General features: G+C 44.0%; 1 protein-coding gene across 11 annotated transcripts in view; it reads left to right on the top strand.

The window, feature by feature from the left end:
* Positions 1-19363, top strand: part of SLC16A12 (solute carrier family 16 member 12) — an 818036-nt gene that overhangs the window by 541116 nt on the left and 257557 nt on the right. The window lies entirely within an intron of this gene.

The following is a 19363-nucleotide window of genomic DNA, read 5'->3' as shown; positions in this document are numbered from 1 at the left end:
TCCCTTTATTTTTATCCATGCTCCTTGTTACTTGCATTTGCTGTGTTTCATTGATAGAGGTTTCTTCTTTAATTTATCATCATTCTTTCCTCATAGCATCTTCAGCAGGATGCCAGATCCCTTTCTAGAACAAATAAATAATTCTCTGGAATTGCACAAGCACAAAGGGACCGATGTGCAAACCTTTTCGCGCACTAAATGGCTAGATTTACTGCTCCTTGATATCTACTAAGGTTGTCTGGTGCCAGAAGTGACATTATTTACTCCTCCATAATTGCAGAACTCTCAAATTACGAACAACCACATAACTCAACCTTTTGTAGCAGCTTGGTAATGCTAGAGAGTATCTCCCCAGACTATTTTTTAATAAAGTATGGCCCTCTTTTACCTGTTGCACTCTCTTTTCACCCTCATATTTAGAACCTTAGTGGCTATTCCCGGATTACAAGGCCTGTCCGGTGTTTAATTTGGAAACGCACATGTGCGGGCCATAGCTCTGCAGCCCATGGGCGGTGCTACTGAATGTCAGGGTGTCAATCAAACACGAAGGCGGTTTAGTGACGATTCCACCTCGTGACACTTTGACCCACCACTAGCTCACTCTTGCAGGCTCCCGATTTCCCCTTTGCCACCTTTTTTGCGTTTTCTCTTCCTTGTGTTTGCTTCTCTCCTCCTTGGGGTCAAAGTCGGATGAGGAAAACTATGTGCCGGTGTTCTGCTCGATTTTCCCGGCCTTCTTGTGTGAAAAAGTGATTGAATGTGACTTCAGTCTCTTACCATTCAAGTCTAAGGGTTAGAGTAGTGAATGGAGCCTATTTACTAGGCACTTCGACATGATCCTGTGCTCTTCCCCATAGATCAGGGCTTGCACACATAGCCTAGGGGATAGATTCATTAGTATCAGGGATAACCTGTCCTGTAGTGAGGGTATTTCATGGAGCCGTGCTGAATTCAGGCCTGGTAGGCCTCAAACGGGAGAGACTCCATCTTTCTTTCTGCTCCGGCAGCTTGGGATGCTTCTAGGTCAAATGTAATGTTTTAGTTATGAGGTGTTATTCGCTTGGAGAGAACCGGTTCAGGCCGGCCCTTATCGAAGGATTGTATTTTTCTTCATGCCGAAGACACTACATCAGGCCGGCCGGCTGGGAAAGTGTCCTTGGTACGGGGAGGTACAAGAATTTGGTGGGCGGCAGGTTACGGGCCGGAATTTTCCATGAGGAAACGCACCTCTATATTAGTGAAAGTCTGAGGCAGTTACATGTTCAGTCCGTAGGCGGCATCTAGCCGTTAGCAGTAAAGCTACTACTTATTCCAGGGAAGACAGACGCCATCTTGAAGGCGGAGAAGAACCGAGAGACAGATACTCTCCTAGCAGAATAGCCAGAGAGGAGAGAGGAGCCGATAAGGAAGAGGTCCCAGTGACTCGGAGAAGGGTGAAGAGAACAGCGCATAGTGGTGCAGACATGTATCCGTGACTGCGGAGGTGTGACTTCCAGGCGAGCCGAGGCACAGACGAGAAGGGAACCTAGATGACCACTGAGTGCAGGCTACACACTACTATGGTGATGTCGACCCTTTCTTATTAGAGTGTACAACTTAATCTTTCACTTTTCTTTGCAGGTTATGTGTTATATTGTAATGTTATGTGACTACGTATGTAATGAGTAATAAAGTACCCAGTTTGTAGTGAACCAACATGTGCTGCGTGTTCTTGTATGAGAGGGTAGCCTATTCTTCTAGTCAGCTGCGGCTACATGAACAGATGTTAACCCTGATCAGGTAAGTGGTAACTGAATAAGGGAAAGAGGAGCCCCTCGAACCGGAGAACAGGCTATGCTCGAACTGGCAGTCCTTGTGTGATCTGATGAATAGTGAGACTGATTCCCTTATGTATGTTATGGTGATCATAGGATGAACTGTCTGAGACTGCCGTCTGGGTAGAGAGGTCTGGATTCGTATGGGATCGCGAGGCCGCCACTTGTGATACTGTCGTATGGGCAGAGAGGTCTGGATTCGTATGGGATCGCGAGGCCGCCGATTGTGCTGATACTGTCGTATGGGCAGAGAGGTCTGGATTCGTATGGGATCGCGAGGCCGCCACTTGTGATACTGTCGTATGGGCAGAGAGGTCTGGATTCGTATGGGATCGCGAGGCCGCCGATTGTGCTGAGACTGCCGTCTGGGTAGAGAGGTCTGGATTCGTATGGGATCGCGAGGCCGCCACTTGTGATACTGTCGTATGGGCAGAGAGGTCTGGATTCGTATGGGATCGCGAGGCCGCCGATTGTGCTGATACTGTCGTATGGGCAGAGAGGTCTGGATTCGTATGGGATCGCGAGGCCGCTACTTGTGATACTGTCGTATGGGCAGAGAGGTCTGGATTCGTATGGGATCGCGAGGCCGCCACTTGTGATACTGTCGTATGGGCAGAGAGGTCTGGATCCGTATGGGATCGCGAGGCCGCCGATTATAAGAGGTCCTGGTATGTATAGTAGGAATTCCCTGTCCTTAGGTGGTAGATATATGTGGTTGCACTATTGTAAATAGGCCCTAGGGAGGGGGTAACGTTCTGGCTGGGTTAGTGAGGCTCTGATGAGCGGGTTCTATCTGATCCGAAAACCCAAGCAGAACAGCCGGTCCCCGTAAATAAGTGGTAGCAGGCCCCACCTGCAGCCACAGGCTCAAATTAATCTCTGACTTTGTCAAATGGAAAAGAGCACTGTTAGTCTTATTCGCGGCTGTCTGCTGCCCCCTTCTCCCAGCTGTAAAACTGCAGGCTTCAGGAGTGGCTAAATGAGATGAACTTTTGTAAAGCACTCCAAACCCTCCCTAAAGTCGCAATACATCTGTTTTAATTCCTGTGAAATGCTATGTAAAGGACAAGTATTGGAGTCAGTGGCACTCATCAGCAAGGCAGATGAGGAGAGGATACGGGTGGGAGCAAGGCCCCAGAGTAGGTAAGCTGAGAGACAAGTGTGAGTAAGTCACCCAGTGCACGCCTTTTGCTTTGCGTTCTGTGACTCGTATCCGGAATGATGAGAGCCCAAGGTTGTTCCTCATAAACGCACACAAGTGACGGAAGCAGGGCACATTCATTATTACTGGTATGTTTGTCTGAGAGCAGCGCTCTCACTCAACTCTATCCGCATCATCCCCTGCTGGGCATGGCATCGCTCTTCACACCCTGGCATATTATTAGGCCTGCTTTGCCTGTCTCTGTGCAGAGCTCTGCTCTAGACTATCTCACACTTTGAAACGGGCCCAATTAACAAACCAATTGATTGAATTAGGCCTTTCAGCTGACACTTGTTTTTACCTTGGTCTGCTACTGCCAACCACAGTGTCCGGTCTGCTAACTCCTTCACACTCCGTCACAGGCAACGTCGAGGAGTCGGTCCGAGTGGAGTCACCAAACTAACCTGCAGTGCTGTGCGTTAGGACACTGCTGGTGCTACTGTCATCAATGCTCATCGAAACTGATCTGATTTATGTCTCTGAACACCACTCAGCACAAAGAGCTGAAACAGCATCATACGCGGTAAGCAGTGTGTCTCAGTCACACGCCACAACTCCATTTCTAGCCATCCTGCCTGGAGACAGTCTGCCACACCCTTGCCCAACTCGTCACAGGGTGGGTCCCATCCCACCCTGTGACGAGTTGGGAAAGGGAGGGGTGACAATGCTCTCTCTCCACTCCCTGATTGACGTGGAGGATTCGCTCTACAGGGCTACCATCTGAAACGCCCAGGGCGAACTTTACCCCCATGTCATTAGGGGGTGGAGACTAGGCCTGGATGCTCAATCTTTGCCGAGCTGATGACCTCACAGGCCTCAGGGCTGAGAGATTGTCAGCCCGGCAAATACTTAGACTTTGGGCACACCCGGGGGAGAAACCTGTCTGAAAGCACATGAGTCAGAGTCATGTGTTTTACTTTCACCCCAATGATCCATGAAACAACGTGGATAGTGCCCCAACTAAAATGTGTATTAAACATATTTTAACATCACTATAGTTGCAATGTTTTTACCCTTAATGTAAAGGGGGTGAAGCCCCAACGCCCTTGAACAGGAACCACCGATAAAACAGAGGCAAGCAGAGGGAAGTGCTGCTGCTGGATGGGGATTCGCAGTGCGAGGTCTCTCTGCCGTGAGAAACCCACATCTGTGTGTGTGATTGGAGGGTGGGGGGGGAGGGCTCCAAGCGAGAGAAGGGAGGGGGAAGGCCAAAAACAGGCAGCCAGAAGGGGTTATCAATGCGTTCAAGAAGCCGGGTGAAGAGAAAGGAAAAGAGAGTGTGCAGGAACAAACATATATGAAAAACAGAGTACTGCCTCAGTAACAGGGGCAGTCACCTGGGAGGGTCCAAAACGGCAAAAGCCAGGACTAATCTACCATATCCACTGAAGAAAAACAGGCATTACAGGAAGTATAGTAGCAGAAGCCAATAGGAAAGATGGGAGTTTCTTCTCCCACACATACCATATACAGCATGCCTCGCAGAGCAGCGCATGTGCACTGCACTAGGCTCGACCGAAAAAGAAGACACAGCCTATTCAGGTGCAAGCGAAACATGTCTCACTCACCAGTAGATGTCCTACCTATCGCATACGCTACACCCTGCCCATGGGGCCACCTTTGGCCTTTATTAGGGGTGGCTTACAAGTAAGGAAAGGGAAGGTTCAGGCCTGGCAAGTGGGTGCAATTGCCAGAACAACATGGCAGTTTACAGCTGTACACACAGACACTACAGTGGTAAGTCTGAGACACATTTACAGGGCTACTCATGTGGATGGCACAACCAATGCTGCAAGTCCACTAGTAGCATTTGATTTACAGACCCTGGCACACTCAATGCACTTTAATAGGGAATTACTAGTAAATCAAATATGCCAATTTTGGATAACAAATTATATTCACAATTTACACAGAGAGCATATGCACTTTAGCACTGATCAGCAGTGGTAAAGTGCCCAGAATCCTATAGCCAACGAAAACAGGGTCAGAAACATAAGAGTCAAAAGGCAAAAAGTTTGAGGAAAGACCTGCAAAAAGGGGCAGGTCTAACAAATATGTTTTAAAAAAAGAAATAAAACCAATTACAGGTTTGTCAATACCACGCCTATTGGTGTTGCCAGTGTTCAATGTTATGTTGGTTTTACCACTGCCTTTTCTAAGGCTGGCTAGATTGACTTGGAAAAAAGCTTTCAGCCTTAGACATAGATCCCAACCTTCTTTAGCTGGGTGTGGATCCTGAATATCGACCACAGAATATAGCGGTACACTAATACCATAGACAGAATATCAAGGGACAAAATATCAAAAAGTATGTATAGATTTTCTCCACAAAACTCAACCTTCATGGATACTTCTCTATATGCACTTACTTTGTATTAATTTGTCCCTCACTACGATGTTGGTAATATGAGTGTGCCTCATGATTCTTTTATCAATATTCTAGATTACAGTTGTAGTAGCCCAACTCTAATTATTCACTGAACCCCCATATTTTCATCACCCCAACATTTTCTTCTGACAGCTCAGCTCCAGCACCCTTAGTCTTGTGATAAGAGTCAGTTTAGCAGAGTAAAGTCAAATAGTGACTAGGACTGCTCAATAAATGAGTTCTAAATCGATAAAAAGTTAAAGAGTTATGTTATGAAAAAATCTCAAAATGAACAATACAGACAAATACAGTAAATGCAATGAAGGCTCAGATACAGAGTAGAAAATCAGACATCTTTTAATACCTAATAATCAGTATAGTCTCTCAAAAATTTAAATGTCAGACTCTTAAAGAATACTGACAGCATCATAAGGGAGAAGAAAAATCTCAGATAAGTCAGACAGAGTCTCGGGCAGAAATTGAGAAGTCAACTACACAGACACCTAAAACTCGGGGGTTTATATACATTTTACACATAACAATTAGCAAAACTGCACATTTAGCATAGCATGACTATTGTTAGCTCATATTGGACAAATTAGAAACTAAATCGTAAGTTAACATTTTATACCACTAAGCCATTTTTTAAGGAGGAAGACTCCTTCTGTTAGCTTCCACAGCAGCAATAATCCAGAGATTTAAAATAGTATATTAAACAAAGACTCATACATCAGTGTGCTAGCAAGCCTTCATCTGAACATCTAACAGAAGTGTCCTTTAGAAAGATAGACGAGGAACACAATGGAAAGTGTCATTCACCATAAATGCTCTGTATAGAAAATAACTAATTTATGTCACCTGGTGCAGTGCTCTTCAGAAACTGTGGGGAGAGAAGACTCACAGGGGGATATTGATTGGGAGAGTGGCATGAGTAGGAGCAAGATGGGCAAAGCATCGTAATCTGCATCCGTTTTAATACACTTTTGTCATATAAAGAAAACTACTTTATTTAATCATACATCCATACATGATACTCTAATCGCTTTAAGTGTAGCATCATTAATTCATTGGTTAAGACTACATTCATCATAAAAATCATTAATACACACAGATTATTTGTCCCCCAAAATGGCACATTAGAAAAAACTGTGACACGTTTCCTTTAGCTATTAAGAAGTTTTCATAACAAAACCTAGATAACTTCTCTGATAAGATCAGCAAGTTGTGCTAAGTTAATCATGAGATCATTATTCTCACCACAAATCATTTTATTCTTTATATAATGAACCTACTTGACGTTCAGCAAAAAAGTGAATCATTTGCCTCCAAAATCAAGGGGTGCACATGTATTTCTGGGGCCTACATTGATGACAATGTATTATTAACTAATACCCTAGTTGAAATGTAGTGACTTATGTCTTCTCTCCTTATATGCAATGAATCCAGCTATCTATTTACTAATAGAAACAAAATCAATTCTCCTGGTTTGTCAATGGGGCAAGATAGGGTGGTCAATTACCTTAGTTTGAAGCCATTGCTTTGATGTGTTCAGAGAAACAAGTAATACAAAGTTAGATGTGATGGAAATCAATGAATTTATAAAAAACATTCAAAGTGAGGAGTTGTATGCCACAAGTGAAAGTCTGTATCAAATTGAGTCGAAAGACAATGGCAAATAAGTACAGGAGTGTGAAAACTGTTTTTTATGATTTGTTGTGCTTTTTCAGTGATAGTGCCCTCAAGTGGAGTTTTCATTTAAAGGGAGATAACGTATTACACAATTGGAAGGAGTGGTAAATAGTTGAAGCATCTATTGAATTATTGTGGTTTAAAATATGATTATAGAGATGATTACCTGTAAGCAAGCAATTTAAAAATTGCTTACCCATAGGTGTGTCACATGGCCGATAGGGACATTGTTGACATTGCTAAGTTAGCATAAGTCCAGCAATCATGATGCTGCTTTTGCGACATTACTACATGGCTTTATTTTATCAAATCAATGTTTATGCCTTTCACATGAGAACCGTCTGCTTGGTTCGTTCTCTGCCTGTTCCTGGAGTTTAGTCTGAACACTGTGAGCAAAGTCAATAAACAATGCCCCTTGTTATTCTGTTCTGGTCTGTCCCTAGCACCTAGACAAAACATGCTAACACAGCTGCTGCTGGAAACTCGTGTTTTGATATTATGGGGATGCATGTTTAGGTAACTCATACTTTGGAGAGGGAGCTTTCCAGGGAGAAGACCATGCGGTTCCTATGATGTAGATATACCATGCTGACAAAGCCCAGAGATCTTCTTTTATATAATACTTCTTCTCACCAAGGGGAGGGTGGTTAGGCCTTAGAGTCCTTTATCCACTGTCTTTATATGATGACACCTCCCTTTATCACATATGGCCTTGCTGCAATGCTAACAGTATTGATATTATGCATTTTGCTGCTGGTTGTGGCTCGTATACTGTGTTTTAGAACACAATAGTTGAAATAAACATTTCAAACTGTATTCGTGTTACTATCTACACCTGGAAACCTTCTACCACTGAAGACGCCACCAAGACCATGAAGAACACCCACTCAGGAGCCCCCACGGGCCCCTGCCCACCCCACATCTAGCACAGAGCTGCCACTGCCATAGCTCCCAAACTAGGCCAGACCATCAACACCTCCCTCGAATCCGGCATCTTCCCCGATGACTGGAAGCGGGCAGAAGTCAAGCCACTACCCAAGAAACCCTGGTAGACCCGACAGACCACGCCCAGAACCTCGGCATCATCTTGGACTCCTCCCTCACCATGACCCACCAGATCAACGCCATCGCCTCGACCTGTTTCAACTTCCTCCACATCCTCCACAAGTCCTTCAAGTGGATCCCCCACGAATGCACAAAGACTGTCACCCACGCTCTCGTAACAAGCAGACTGGACTACGGTAACGCTCTCTACGCCGGAATCAACAAAACGCTGCTACACAAGCTCCAAACCATCCAGAACACTGTAGCCAGACTCGTCCTCGGAATCCCACGACACAAGCACATGACCCCGCACCTACGAGATCCCCACTGGCACCCCATCGAGAAGAGAGTAACCTTCAAGCTACTCACCCACGCCTACAAATCCCTCCACAACATCGGGCCCAAATACCTAAACGAAAGAGTCTCCTTCCATGTTTCCAAAAGGGACCTCTGCTCTGCCGACCTCCCCCTGGCAGAGACCCCAGGCATCCACAGAACCAGAGCAGGCGGAAGAGCCTTCTCCTACGTCACAGGAAAGACCTGGAACAAGCTTCCAGTCAACATCAGATGCTGCCCCACTCTGCACACCTTCAGGAAGAACCTCAAGACCTGGCTCTTCGACTGATCCGGAGCTGCACCTCCCCCACCAGCGCCTTGAGACCCTCACGGGTGAGTAGCGTGCTTTATAAACCCCTGATTGATTGATTGATTGATCTACAATCCCATGCGGGGGTGGAAAAAGGACATTGCTGCAACAAGTAACCCGTTGTGAAACCATTACCATATATGGGATGCCAGCCCATATGCCACAGCAATCGTGGTTATTCAAAATAAGATAACTGCCATTTGAAAGCAACATCCGCATGGGAACCATTGCTCGGGCTGGCATACCATTTAAAAAACAAGCCAGATTAGGTGCCGACACGTTACAAGCGTCATGCAATTTAACTTGTTTGCAAACTAGGGAATGTCCTACTGTGGAATGGCAATCCTCCCCTGTTAGGAAGACATCCTTATATGCGCGCTGACATCTATATGTGAAAGGCAAGGACCACAATTCATGAATAAAAGCACTTTGCAAGGGCTCAAAGCGGCCAAACGGGAAGTGTTTCATACAAGATGTGAACTGAAATAGTGAGTAGGGCAGTGTAATAACTCCATGTATTAACCACACAGCCGAATCAGTCTCAGCTACAGATAAAGGTAGCTGTTCTACTTGTTCTATATGTAGCGGCATGTAAGTTGCGTCTTTCATAGACATAAACCTCTGTCTATCAGTCAAATTAAATGGTAAAAACAGTGCAGAACCATTCAGATAATCCAATGGATGCTTTCCCATTTTAAGCGTTTGTAATGGTCATGCAAATTGCATTAGAGAGCGTAATTGATTCTGACCGTGGTACAACACAGATACATCATTCTGAACTATATCAATAACAGATGAAACAAGTTATCCAAGGTGTAAATACGGGAAGACAATATATTAATGCTATTATCTACTACTGCAAGAACTTTTTCCAAATTAGAGTGGTCAATTTGGTGCAAACACACTGCAGCTTCCATCGATGATAATTTCCATAGCTCATTACATGCCTCATAAATGAATCGCTTTGATCTAGGTGACTAAGGACCCAAGATAAAGTCCGCCAAATTGATGTCACTGGAAAAAAGTGATAGGTGTTGTTTCATTGATGACAGAGTGGAGTGTTCCAACCATTGCTGACACAATGTGCCCACAAAGTACGTGGTTACTGAATGAGAATGCGGAAAAAAAGGTTTGTGTGGAACATTTCTTTGCATTAAGAAAACACAGTTGACATGCATTGGAACTTGTTAGCCACAACAACCATCCTAAAGGGACGACGTCTGAAATATTTATACTGCCATTTTTTAACAGGGCAAGCAGTACATCAACATTATGATTGGTGTGCCTACGCCATGTATCGTACTCAGCTAATGGAGGAATGAAAGGAACATTCACCTTTTTGGCTGTAGCCAAACCAAAACAAGTAGTCTGCTGCACCGTGTCATATAAAAACAAAATTTGAGTTGGAATCAGACATGCACGATGCAGAGCTTCGGTACCTTGGACCTACCAATCTTTAGTGCCCCAAATGGATTTCAAATCAATTGTGTCTTTCCGGTGTTTGTAACCTTCTAAGGCCAAATCAGTCCTAATTGAATTAGAATGCATCGATTTTGTGTGAGTCAACATGATTTTAGATTGAGATGGCAATTTTAACTTATAGAAGTATGACTTCAGATTGGATGCATTGTAATCAGAAAAGTATGTGAACTTACTTCGGAGAGTATTAGAACTTCCCTGTAAAGGAGTCGGACAATGCTCCCACTGGGTGTAATTAAAAATAGGTCTTAACATGTTTGTCTTATGCAAGAAATGATGGTCATAGTGTTGGTAACAGAATAAATCTGCATAATTGGCCGAATTCAAGTACAAATCTCCAGCATCCAAGGCAGCACAATACTTTAAATCAGAAAACAATGAATGAACTTTGACTAAGCACTCCTTCTCCCCTTGTTGGGGAAAGATCCAATATTTATACCCTGGAGTCTCAGCGAACCAGCTGAGAGAGTCCACGGTGCCAAGGGAGCCACTCACAGCTGAGGTATGGTATGGCACCCCTTGCCAAAGCACTCCCTCTCCCCTTTTTGGGGAAGGATCCAGTATGTAGGCCTTGGAGTCTCAGAGACCCTTCTGAGAGAGTCCACTGCATAAAGGATGCCTCTCGCAACAGAGATGGGGAAATGATACCCCTTCTCCTATGATCACAGCTTACTGGACATTGGATGCAGCTTTGACTCGTCTACCGGTTTGTGTCCCCGTCGCACTCTCCCTGCGCTTTCCATGCTGTGTCTCTCACCCTCCCCTCCTCTCTCCCTCCTTCATTCTCTTTCTACTTCCCCTGCTCCTACCCCCCTCCCCTGATTCTCTCCCCTTGCCTGCTTTTTCCCTTACGTATATGTGCTTATTGTTTACCTCGAACTTACATGTAATTATGTTGCCATGCTCTTATAACTGTGTAACCTTTGTAACGATGTAACCTGCAACTATGATCTGATACTCATGTAAAGCGCTCTGATACCTCCGCGTCTAGCCAGCGCTATATAAAACCTTTAAAATAAAATAAATAAAAATAAACACCCCAGTTGTCTGAGTGTATGTCCTGTGATACCACATCTCCTAGTGAGACACTGAACACATATGGAATGTTCAGGACCTCCGTCGGACCATGGATATCAAGTGCAACTTTATCCCAAATGATGCCAACAGGGAAGGCTGAAATGTTCACAAAAGCTTGATCACGTTTCATTATATGAGACGAGATGTGAGGAGCCAGAATACCATCAACCAACTTCACAGCAGAGCGTTCTGGCAAATGATGACCATTGATGAGCAAGAAAAATACAGTTGCAAATCCAATCCACATGAAAAGGAAGATAAGTGTAAGCACTATTCAGACGTATGTCCAGGGAGGGCCCAGATAAGTCTTTTTGAACCAGGTGATCAAAAGTCTGGTTCGTGTCAGTTGAGTTATTACAGATAAGGATGAAGAGGATGAATCATATGAGAAACTTGTACGATCCATGTACTAACCGTTCGCTCCCAAGCACAACATCGGAGGCTGTGCAGTATCAGATAGAGGAAGTATAGTGCTTTCAGGAACGTCAACAAGAATTTCAATAGGGGGAGAATCATACTTGACGTTTACACTGGAAGAAGTTGAAGGGACAACAGGCGAGAATTTTCCAACTCCCCCTCCACAACGCGAGTACTAAATTAAGAAGCTGAAGCCGTTGGATTCAGCGAAATAGCTTAGTTTGGAATACTGGGAGTTACACTATTCAGTGTCTGCCATATGGTGTAGCTTGACATTGTCAATTGAAATAAATCTTATTTCCTTGCGACCAGACAAAGGAGGCAAAATCACTGCACGGGTACCCTTCAATCCAAGAACTGGGCCGGGTACAAGATAAGAGGGACCAAATTCTTTTTTGTTCTCCAGCTTTTCTCGTACCAGATCACCAACTTTAGGAAGCCAGCCTGTGACAGGAATCAGCATTGCCGCTTCAGTGGATGAGGGTGAATATTCTTTAGCCATTGTGTCATGGGTATTTTTGTAGTTCCTGCAACATAGAATAATTATCTATGTCAAATGTGGCAGCCGCCACAACGTCTAGACCATCAGGGTCTGGCACAAACATTTTAATGCCAAAAGCATTTGATGTGGGATCCGTCCACCCAGAGATCTTCTCCGGAGATTATTTAGTGCACGTTGTACCTCATGCAAATGAGTCAGCCAACCCCTGCCAGTACCTAAGACTCTATCTGTCAAAGATTGCTTTAAGTCGCGGTACTTTCTCTCCACTATAGAATTGCCCTCAGGCCTGTATGGAGATGAAAACAGCACCAGCACCCCCAAAACCTAATTGTGTCCTTGTACGCCTTAGAGGCAAATGCTGGACCCTGGTCAGAATGCGAGGTGCCACAGGCAAAATTCCCGACAAAGGCACGCAAATCTCTAATAACATTTCAAGCATCCGCAATGCGTTGTGGCCAAACCCAAAGGAATCTAGTGCATGAATCAACTGCAGCCAAAATATGTTTAAATGCAGTGTCAGAACCCAAAGGATCGCAGTGATCAAGATAAATGCAACCAAAAGGAATCTAGTGCATGAATCAACTGCAACCGAAATATGTTTATATGCAGTATCAGAACCCAAAGGATCGCAGTGATTAAGATAAATGCAACCAAACGGTTGATTTGAAATGTATAACTGTGTATGTGGTGGGCATGCAATCGTAGATGGTTTAATCTGTCACCAAAAAGCACATAATTATGCGTTTGTTTGTATAAACCATGCTACCAATATCGTTGCAGTAAAATTGAAACAGTCGCAGAAACTCCGGCATGTGCAGATGCCATGCCTTCATGTGCGGCTATAATCAAAGGAAGTCTGCATTCCTCATTGGGAATCAGCGGATCCCCAACGGACGGTATCGTAGCAAAAGGGACTTGATCAGGTGACAAATTATAAGGATACTTAGAAGGGAAACCTTGTGGGAAGTCTGTCCCACCCTCTGTAGCAGCTATCGCTGCAAGAATATCATTATCAATCTTAGTCATGGACCTAGTTACTGCTGCTACTGAACATGTGGCCACTGCAGATTCGGCTGCCTCATCAGCCAAAGAATTACCAACAGCATGTGCTCCCACACACTGATGGCCAAGAGTATGAATAACATGTGTGAGTGGCAAACGTTCTTTAAGTTCTGCCACTCGAACCCAAGGCATTTCATGCTTTATTGTGCTACCCTTAGAGTCATTGAAAGCGTGTACACAGTAATAAGAATCGCACACAACAAGAGTGTTCACATCAGGATCCGCGAATTCGAGAGCCAAAAACAAAGCATGCAGCTCTGCCAATTGAGCCATACAGTCTCCCAGTGCTTGCGTATGGACTATAGAAGACTTAAACTCACCATTTACTATTGAGCCTGCTAAAATAGCGCAAGCCGCTGAATAAGCATGCTTTGACCCGATGGCAGGTTGAGCAGATCCGTCGGTATAGATGATGCATTTGTACTGATCCAAAGGAAGCAACGACAAAGTAGGAGGATGAAAATGTTTGTATTGTAAAAACTCCTCTGTCGGCAATGAAGGATCAAAAATAAACGTGACATCAGCTGATGTCAAAGAACTCGCCTACTGGATACAACGAGGATGCAAAGCTTTAGAATTCAATACACTTGCCTTAGTCACTGCCTCCAAAGTAGGTACAGGGGAAACCATAAGAATGCATTTTCCCTGCGCTAGAGAGTGTTCCTTCAAAATTACCATCTGGACTGCAGTAACATTTTTCTCAACTTTAGAAAATCGCATTTCCGCTGCTGTGTACAGATGCGATTTGTATACAATTGGTACTGTGTCACCTTAATTAAATGTCAAATAAGTGAAACCTACTGTCCCGTGCACAATTCTAATGACCAAGTTCATAGAATTATCATGTGTTAACAAGAAGTTGGTTGCAAGCAGATCAGACTGCAAAGTCTGAAGAATCGTGGTATGTTCCGGAAGCCAGTTGGCAGAAAAAAAAGAGGGTTGTATCAACGCATAAAGTGGCTTGATACGCTGGGCACAATCAGGAATATAAGTCCTCCCGAAATTCAAAATTCCCAGCAAAGATTGTAATGTTTTCAATGTAGATGGAGGCTGCAATTGTGCCCACTTCTCCAGAAAGTGGGGGGCCAGTCCGACCTTCATTATTGAGCTCCTAGTCCAAAAAGAGAACTGCGACTTGGCAAAATTGAATACGTAAACCAAGTCAGCAAAAGAGAGTATGATGCGATCCACTTGGACAAGATGCGGGATCAGTTTGTCATCCGTCAAATAAATGTCATCAACGTATGAGAATGCACAAGGGTCCACGTCATGTAAAAGAGACACAACACGTGCAACAAAAGCCCTGGCAAACGCGTAAAAGCGCTTCTGATTGCCGACTGCGGTAAATGCTGTCAAGGCACAGCTACCAGGAGCCAAATTGTGACTAACAAAAACCATTGGAAATATCCAGTGTTGTTTTGTATTTTTTGCAAGCAATATTATTCTTTAATGCTTAGCTGTGTGTATTTTGTGCTGCAAATGTACAAATGTGACTGTTCAAATGTCTATAATCCAAAACTATACAATAAGAACCGTCCGGTTTCGATATCGGAAAAAGAGTACTATTCATGAATGAAACAAAGGGTTCAATAACGCCCTGATATTCCAACTGGGTCAAAATTTCGCTAACGGATGCTTTTGCTTCACATCTGATCGACTATTGCGCCTGTGGCTGGGGCATAGAACGTAAAGTTTTTCATGTGCTGGCGAATCTTTATCCCAGCCCACCAGGTTACGATACACGGCCGGCGCCAGGGCTAAAGCCCATTCCGCAGCATAAGCATGTTTATGCTCTTCAGGGACATAACGTGAAAAACTAGGGAGAATCATGTCTTCCCCGCTGGAAAAAGGCAAAACAAATGGAGGAGGCCAATCTGTCTCCACCAGCAAAATATCATATGAGGAGGTAAGGTTGCCCCAAAATATATCCTTAATTGTACATATAACATCACCCTCAATTTGGAGGACTATATCATAAAGCCTATCAGGGGGTGCTACTAGCGTATCAGCTGTTTCTACTGTGATGAAAGTATCCGTTGCTCTTGCCTCCAGACAAGGATGGAATCCCTCCTGCACTATGGTAACTTCCGCCGCGCTGTTGAAGAGTGTCACCGCCCATCTCCAATCGAGGAGTAGGGTTCTCATCGTCTGGGGCATATGTCGCAGTTAAAGCTGCAACTTTCTTATTTTGATACGGGGCCGAAAAAGAGGAAGTCCCTCTGGTTTGGCCTTCACATCAAACTGGCATGGCGGATCACGTCTCTGCTAAGTGGTCTCGCCTTGTCTGCGATCCTGTCGCTCTCCACCACTGAACTGCGAATCACACGTTTCCTGTAAGGAACAAGGAAAGCACGGATCAGGAACTTGAAACCTCTCCGATGTCTTAATTTTTGAGTGGTCACGCAAATTATATCTACGCTCAGAAGCCTTAGGTGTTGGTGAACCAGCATGCAAACCTTGCTTCTGTTGTTGCTGCCGCCGATTTTTATTCCAGTTATTTTTAGGAAAAACTGGACGCCCGTCCTTGTCAGGTTGGGCTTTTTGTTGCGTTTGCATCAAAGGCTTAATTCCCAAATTATTACGCCCTAAGGACTTATAAAGTTAGGAATAATCTTTGGCAATTCATATTGTTTATCCACGTCAGCTACAGCCTCTAGTCGCATGGATCATATCAAAAACAATAGGGAACACCCTACCAATCTCATCCCCAACTCCAGGGCAGCTTCAGCCCTGTGTTCATCCTGCACCTTTTTAATTACGGACGGAAGAACAGTCAAGGAGGGGGTGCCAAAGCACAGCGAATATACTGCCGCAAACACTTTCCCCCAGGTGGTACAATCAGCCAGATTGGGAATAAGTTCTTTAGGTAAACTCATGGTAAGGATCCTGTCTTTTTTCACAGGTGAAGTATGAGTTCCGAGTTGCTCAAACTTCTCTGTTAGCAAGTAAGGGAAATCATCCCAATTCTGGGGTCATTTACCCATCACTGAATTAATCATGATGGGACTTATAACAAGACCACCACCATTTCCAGGTGATTGAGCAGCGGCTCCAGCTGGAGCCACCTTAGGATTACGAGTCATAAACTGTATTATGGCTCTATGTATATGTATCAATGATGTATGTAATTGTCTCAGCTCTACTATAGGAACATGAAGGTAATTTGGATGTGGTGTAAACCCAGCCAAAACGGGCCACGTGGCCCCATCGGCTGATAAGGGGCCTAAACGGACCACAGAAACAGGGTGAGATAGGGCACCAATAAACCATATAGTGTGCTGCCATGCTGTCAACTGAACCTCAAGCGATCAATAAGGGTGATATTCCCACAGAACCGCGGAGGCAGTATATTCTTGAAATAAATTATCATTCCCATCCACTGCTGGAAAGGTAACCCAAGGATAGAAAACTTCGAACGGTATGTTGCATACGCCTCAACCACAAAAAAAGTCAGTTCCCCCATTAGGGACTCCATGCTGCGACAAATTAGCCGTGACAGCCGCGCGGTTCGGCACCTTAATAGCGACCGCCTTAAAAAGAAAAGATTCGAAAGAACGGTAGCGCAAAAGCAGGCAAAGATACCGTGAACTTTTAAAATTCAAGCTTGAAAAACCTATAAACTTCAAATATAGGAGGCTAAGCCCTCACACCATGGACGTCTCCAGAAATTGGTGAGAGGGTATGGTGGACACGCACAAGCACTACTCAGGGGTCTCACGAATAAGTACCAGACCAAACGTTGGTGGAACAATGTTGCAGGGATTTTGCACATACACAGAATTATGCGCAGGAATATGGGACCTCGGTGTATATGGGCTAAGCCTTCCCACCACCTTAGTGCCCAGGAACCCAGGACCGACTAGCCATAGTGTCTCACTTGCTCTCCTACACACTAATGAAGAAGCAAATGATTAGACACCCCAGAACACAACACTCCCGGATCTCTCAGGAATCGCGGCAAAAAGACACACCTTTTCACTCAATCATTTGTACATGTCCACAATAAGAATTAATCGAAACACGAATATAGTTTAAAATGTTAATTACAACTATTGTGTTCTAAAACACATTATACGAGCCACAACCAGCAGAAAAATGCATACTATAAATACTGTTAGCATTGCAGCAAGGCCATATATCATAAAGAGAGATGTCATCATATAAAGACAGTGGATAAAGGACTCTAAGGCCTAACCACCCTCCCCTTGGTGAGAAAAAGAATTATAGAAGTATTATATAATAGAATATCTCTCTGCTTTGTCAGCAGACCTCATATCTTAGTGCCTAGATGGTATATCTACATCATAGGAACCGCATGACTCTTCTACCTGGAAAGCTCCCTCTCTGTGTTCCCTAAAAATGCATCCCCATAATATCAAAGCACAAGTTTCCAGCAGCAGCTGTGTAATCATGTTTTGTCTAGGTGCTAGGGACTGACCAGAACAGAATAACAAGGGGCATTGTTTATTGACCTGAATCACAGTGTTCAGACTAAACTCCAGGAACAGGCAGAGAACGAGCCAAGCAGACGGTTCTCATGTGAAAGGCATACACAGTCTTGCAAAAATAAAGCCATGTAGGAACGTGCGCAAAAGCAGCATAATGGTTGCTGGACTCATGCTAGCTTAGCAATGTCGACAATATCCCTATGGGGCGTGTGACAGGTGCATCAAACAGGCAGGCTTCAGTGATGATTGCCAGGAAGCACACAAAACTAATGTTACTACACTGTTGCTTTCACCTTATGAAAAATTAGAACCACAATGCAAATATTCCTGTTTTGGTGAATAGTTGGTCTTTTGTATCTGCAAATTCGACTCAAATATTGTGAGGTCTTGCTGCAGCAACGTTAACACATATTCAAACATGTTTTCTAGCTCAGTAGGGAATGTCCATTTTGTAATTGATCCTAATTCTCTCATCTAGTTAGATGAGGAATGTTTGAGTATTGTGACATGTTTGCATTAATTGAATTGTATTTCAGTTTTTTGTATTTTAGGTACTCACATTAAATATTTTTTTCCTAATAATGTTCTGTTATTATTTATTTTACCCATTATGGCAAGTAATGGTAATTGTTCTTACTGACCGCTTTTTACCTACTGAAAGGCATGCACTTCACAATTAATTATTAAGGGAGATAAAGTCTATTTATGATAACTTTTGGACATTTTCAGAGAGGAGGGATTTTATAGGAAAATGGGTTCAGAAGCAATCCAGAACGCAGCAGCCAGACTGATCCTCAACATGCCCAAGAGCACACACATCACCCAGCACCTGAAAGACCTCCACTGGCCTGAAAAGATGCCAGTTCCCAGCTCCTGACCCACTCCTACAAGGCCCTCCATGGCCAAGGAGGAGACTACATGAACCACCACCTGATCTACGACCAACCTACTAGAAACCTCAACTCCCCACACCTCCCCCTCACTCAGACACTACGCGTTCGCTGCAGCCGCTCCGTAGGACGCTCCACCTCCCACCTCGTCACTAAAGCCTGGAATGCCATCCACCTCCACACTTCACCCTTTCTGAACCACTTCAGGAAGGGTCTCAAGACCTGGCTCTTCAACTGATACCTGCAACACAGCACCTAGATACCCCCCAGGGTAATTAGCCACGCTCTGCAAATTCAACTTGATTAATTGAAGCACTACAATTTAACAGAATCCATTGCATAGGTAAACTGAAAACTAATTTAAAAAGGATATGTGATTTTGGATCTATGTAGACTGTAGTTTGACTTTGTTTTTTCTTTCAACCAACTAGTATAGTATCACTTTTTCCATTTGTCAAAATGATATTGTTGGTTCCCCATCAGGGGCTACATGATGTCCTGTGACTACAAAATGTAATCTGAAATCGGGAGCTGGGTTTTAGAAACTTTGTACCACTACAAAAAAACACATGACAGATTCATTGACACCATTTTTTACTGCTTGGATACACAGGAATGTAGCAAATGGTATTTGCACAAGGCACAGAATACGTTTACTTTTTTGTTTTCAAATAAGATATCAAGAACATTGTTTTCGAAGTTTCAAACGTGATTTATGGGCAATTA

The sequence above is a fragment of the Triturus cristatus genome, chromosome 1_2 (assembly GCF_964204655.1).
Source record: "Triturus cristatus chromosome 1_2, aTriCri1.1, whole genome shotgun sequence".
NCBI lineage: Eukaryota > Metazoa > Chordata > Amphibia > Caudata > Salamandridae > Triturus > Triturus cristatus.
Note: the sequence above shows the minus strand (reverse complement) of the source record. Positions and strands in the feature narration are given on the sequence as shown.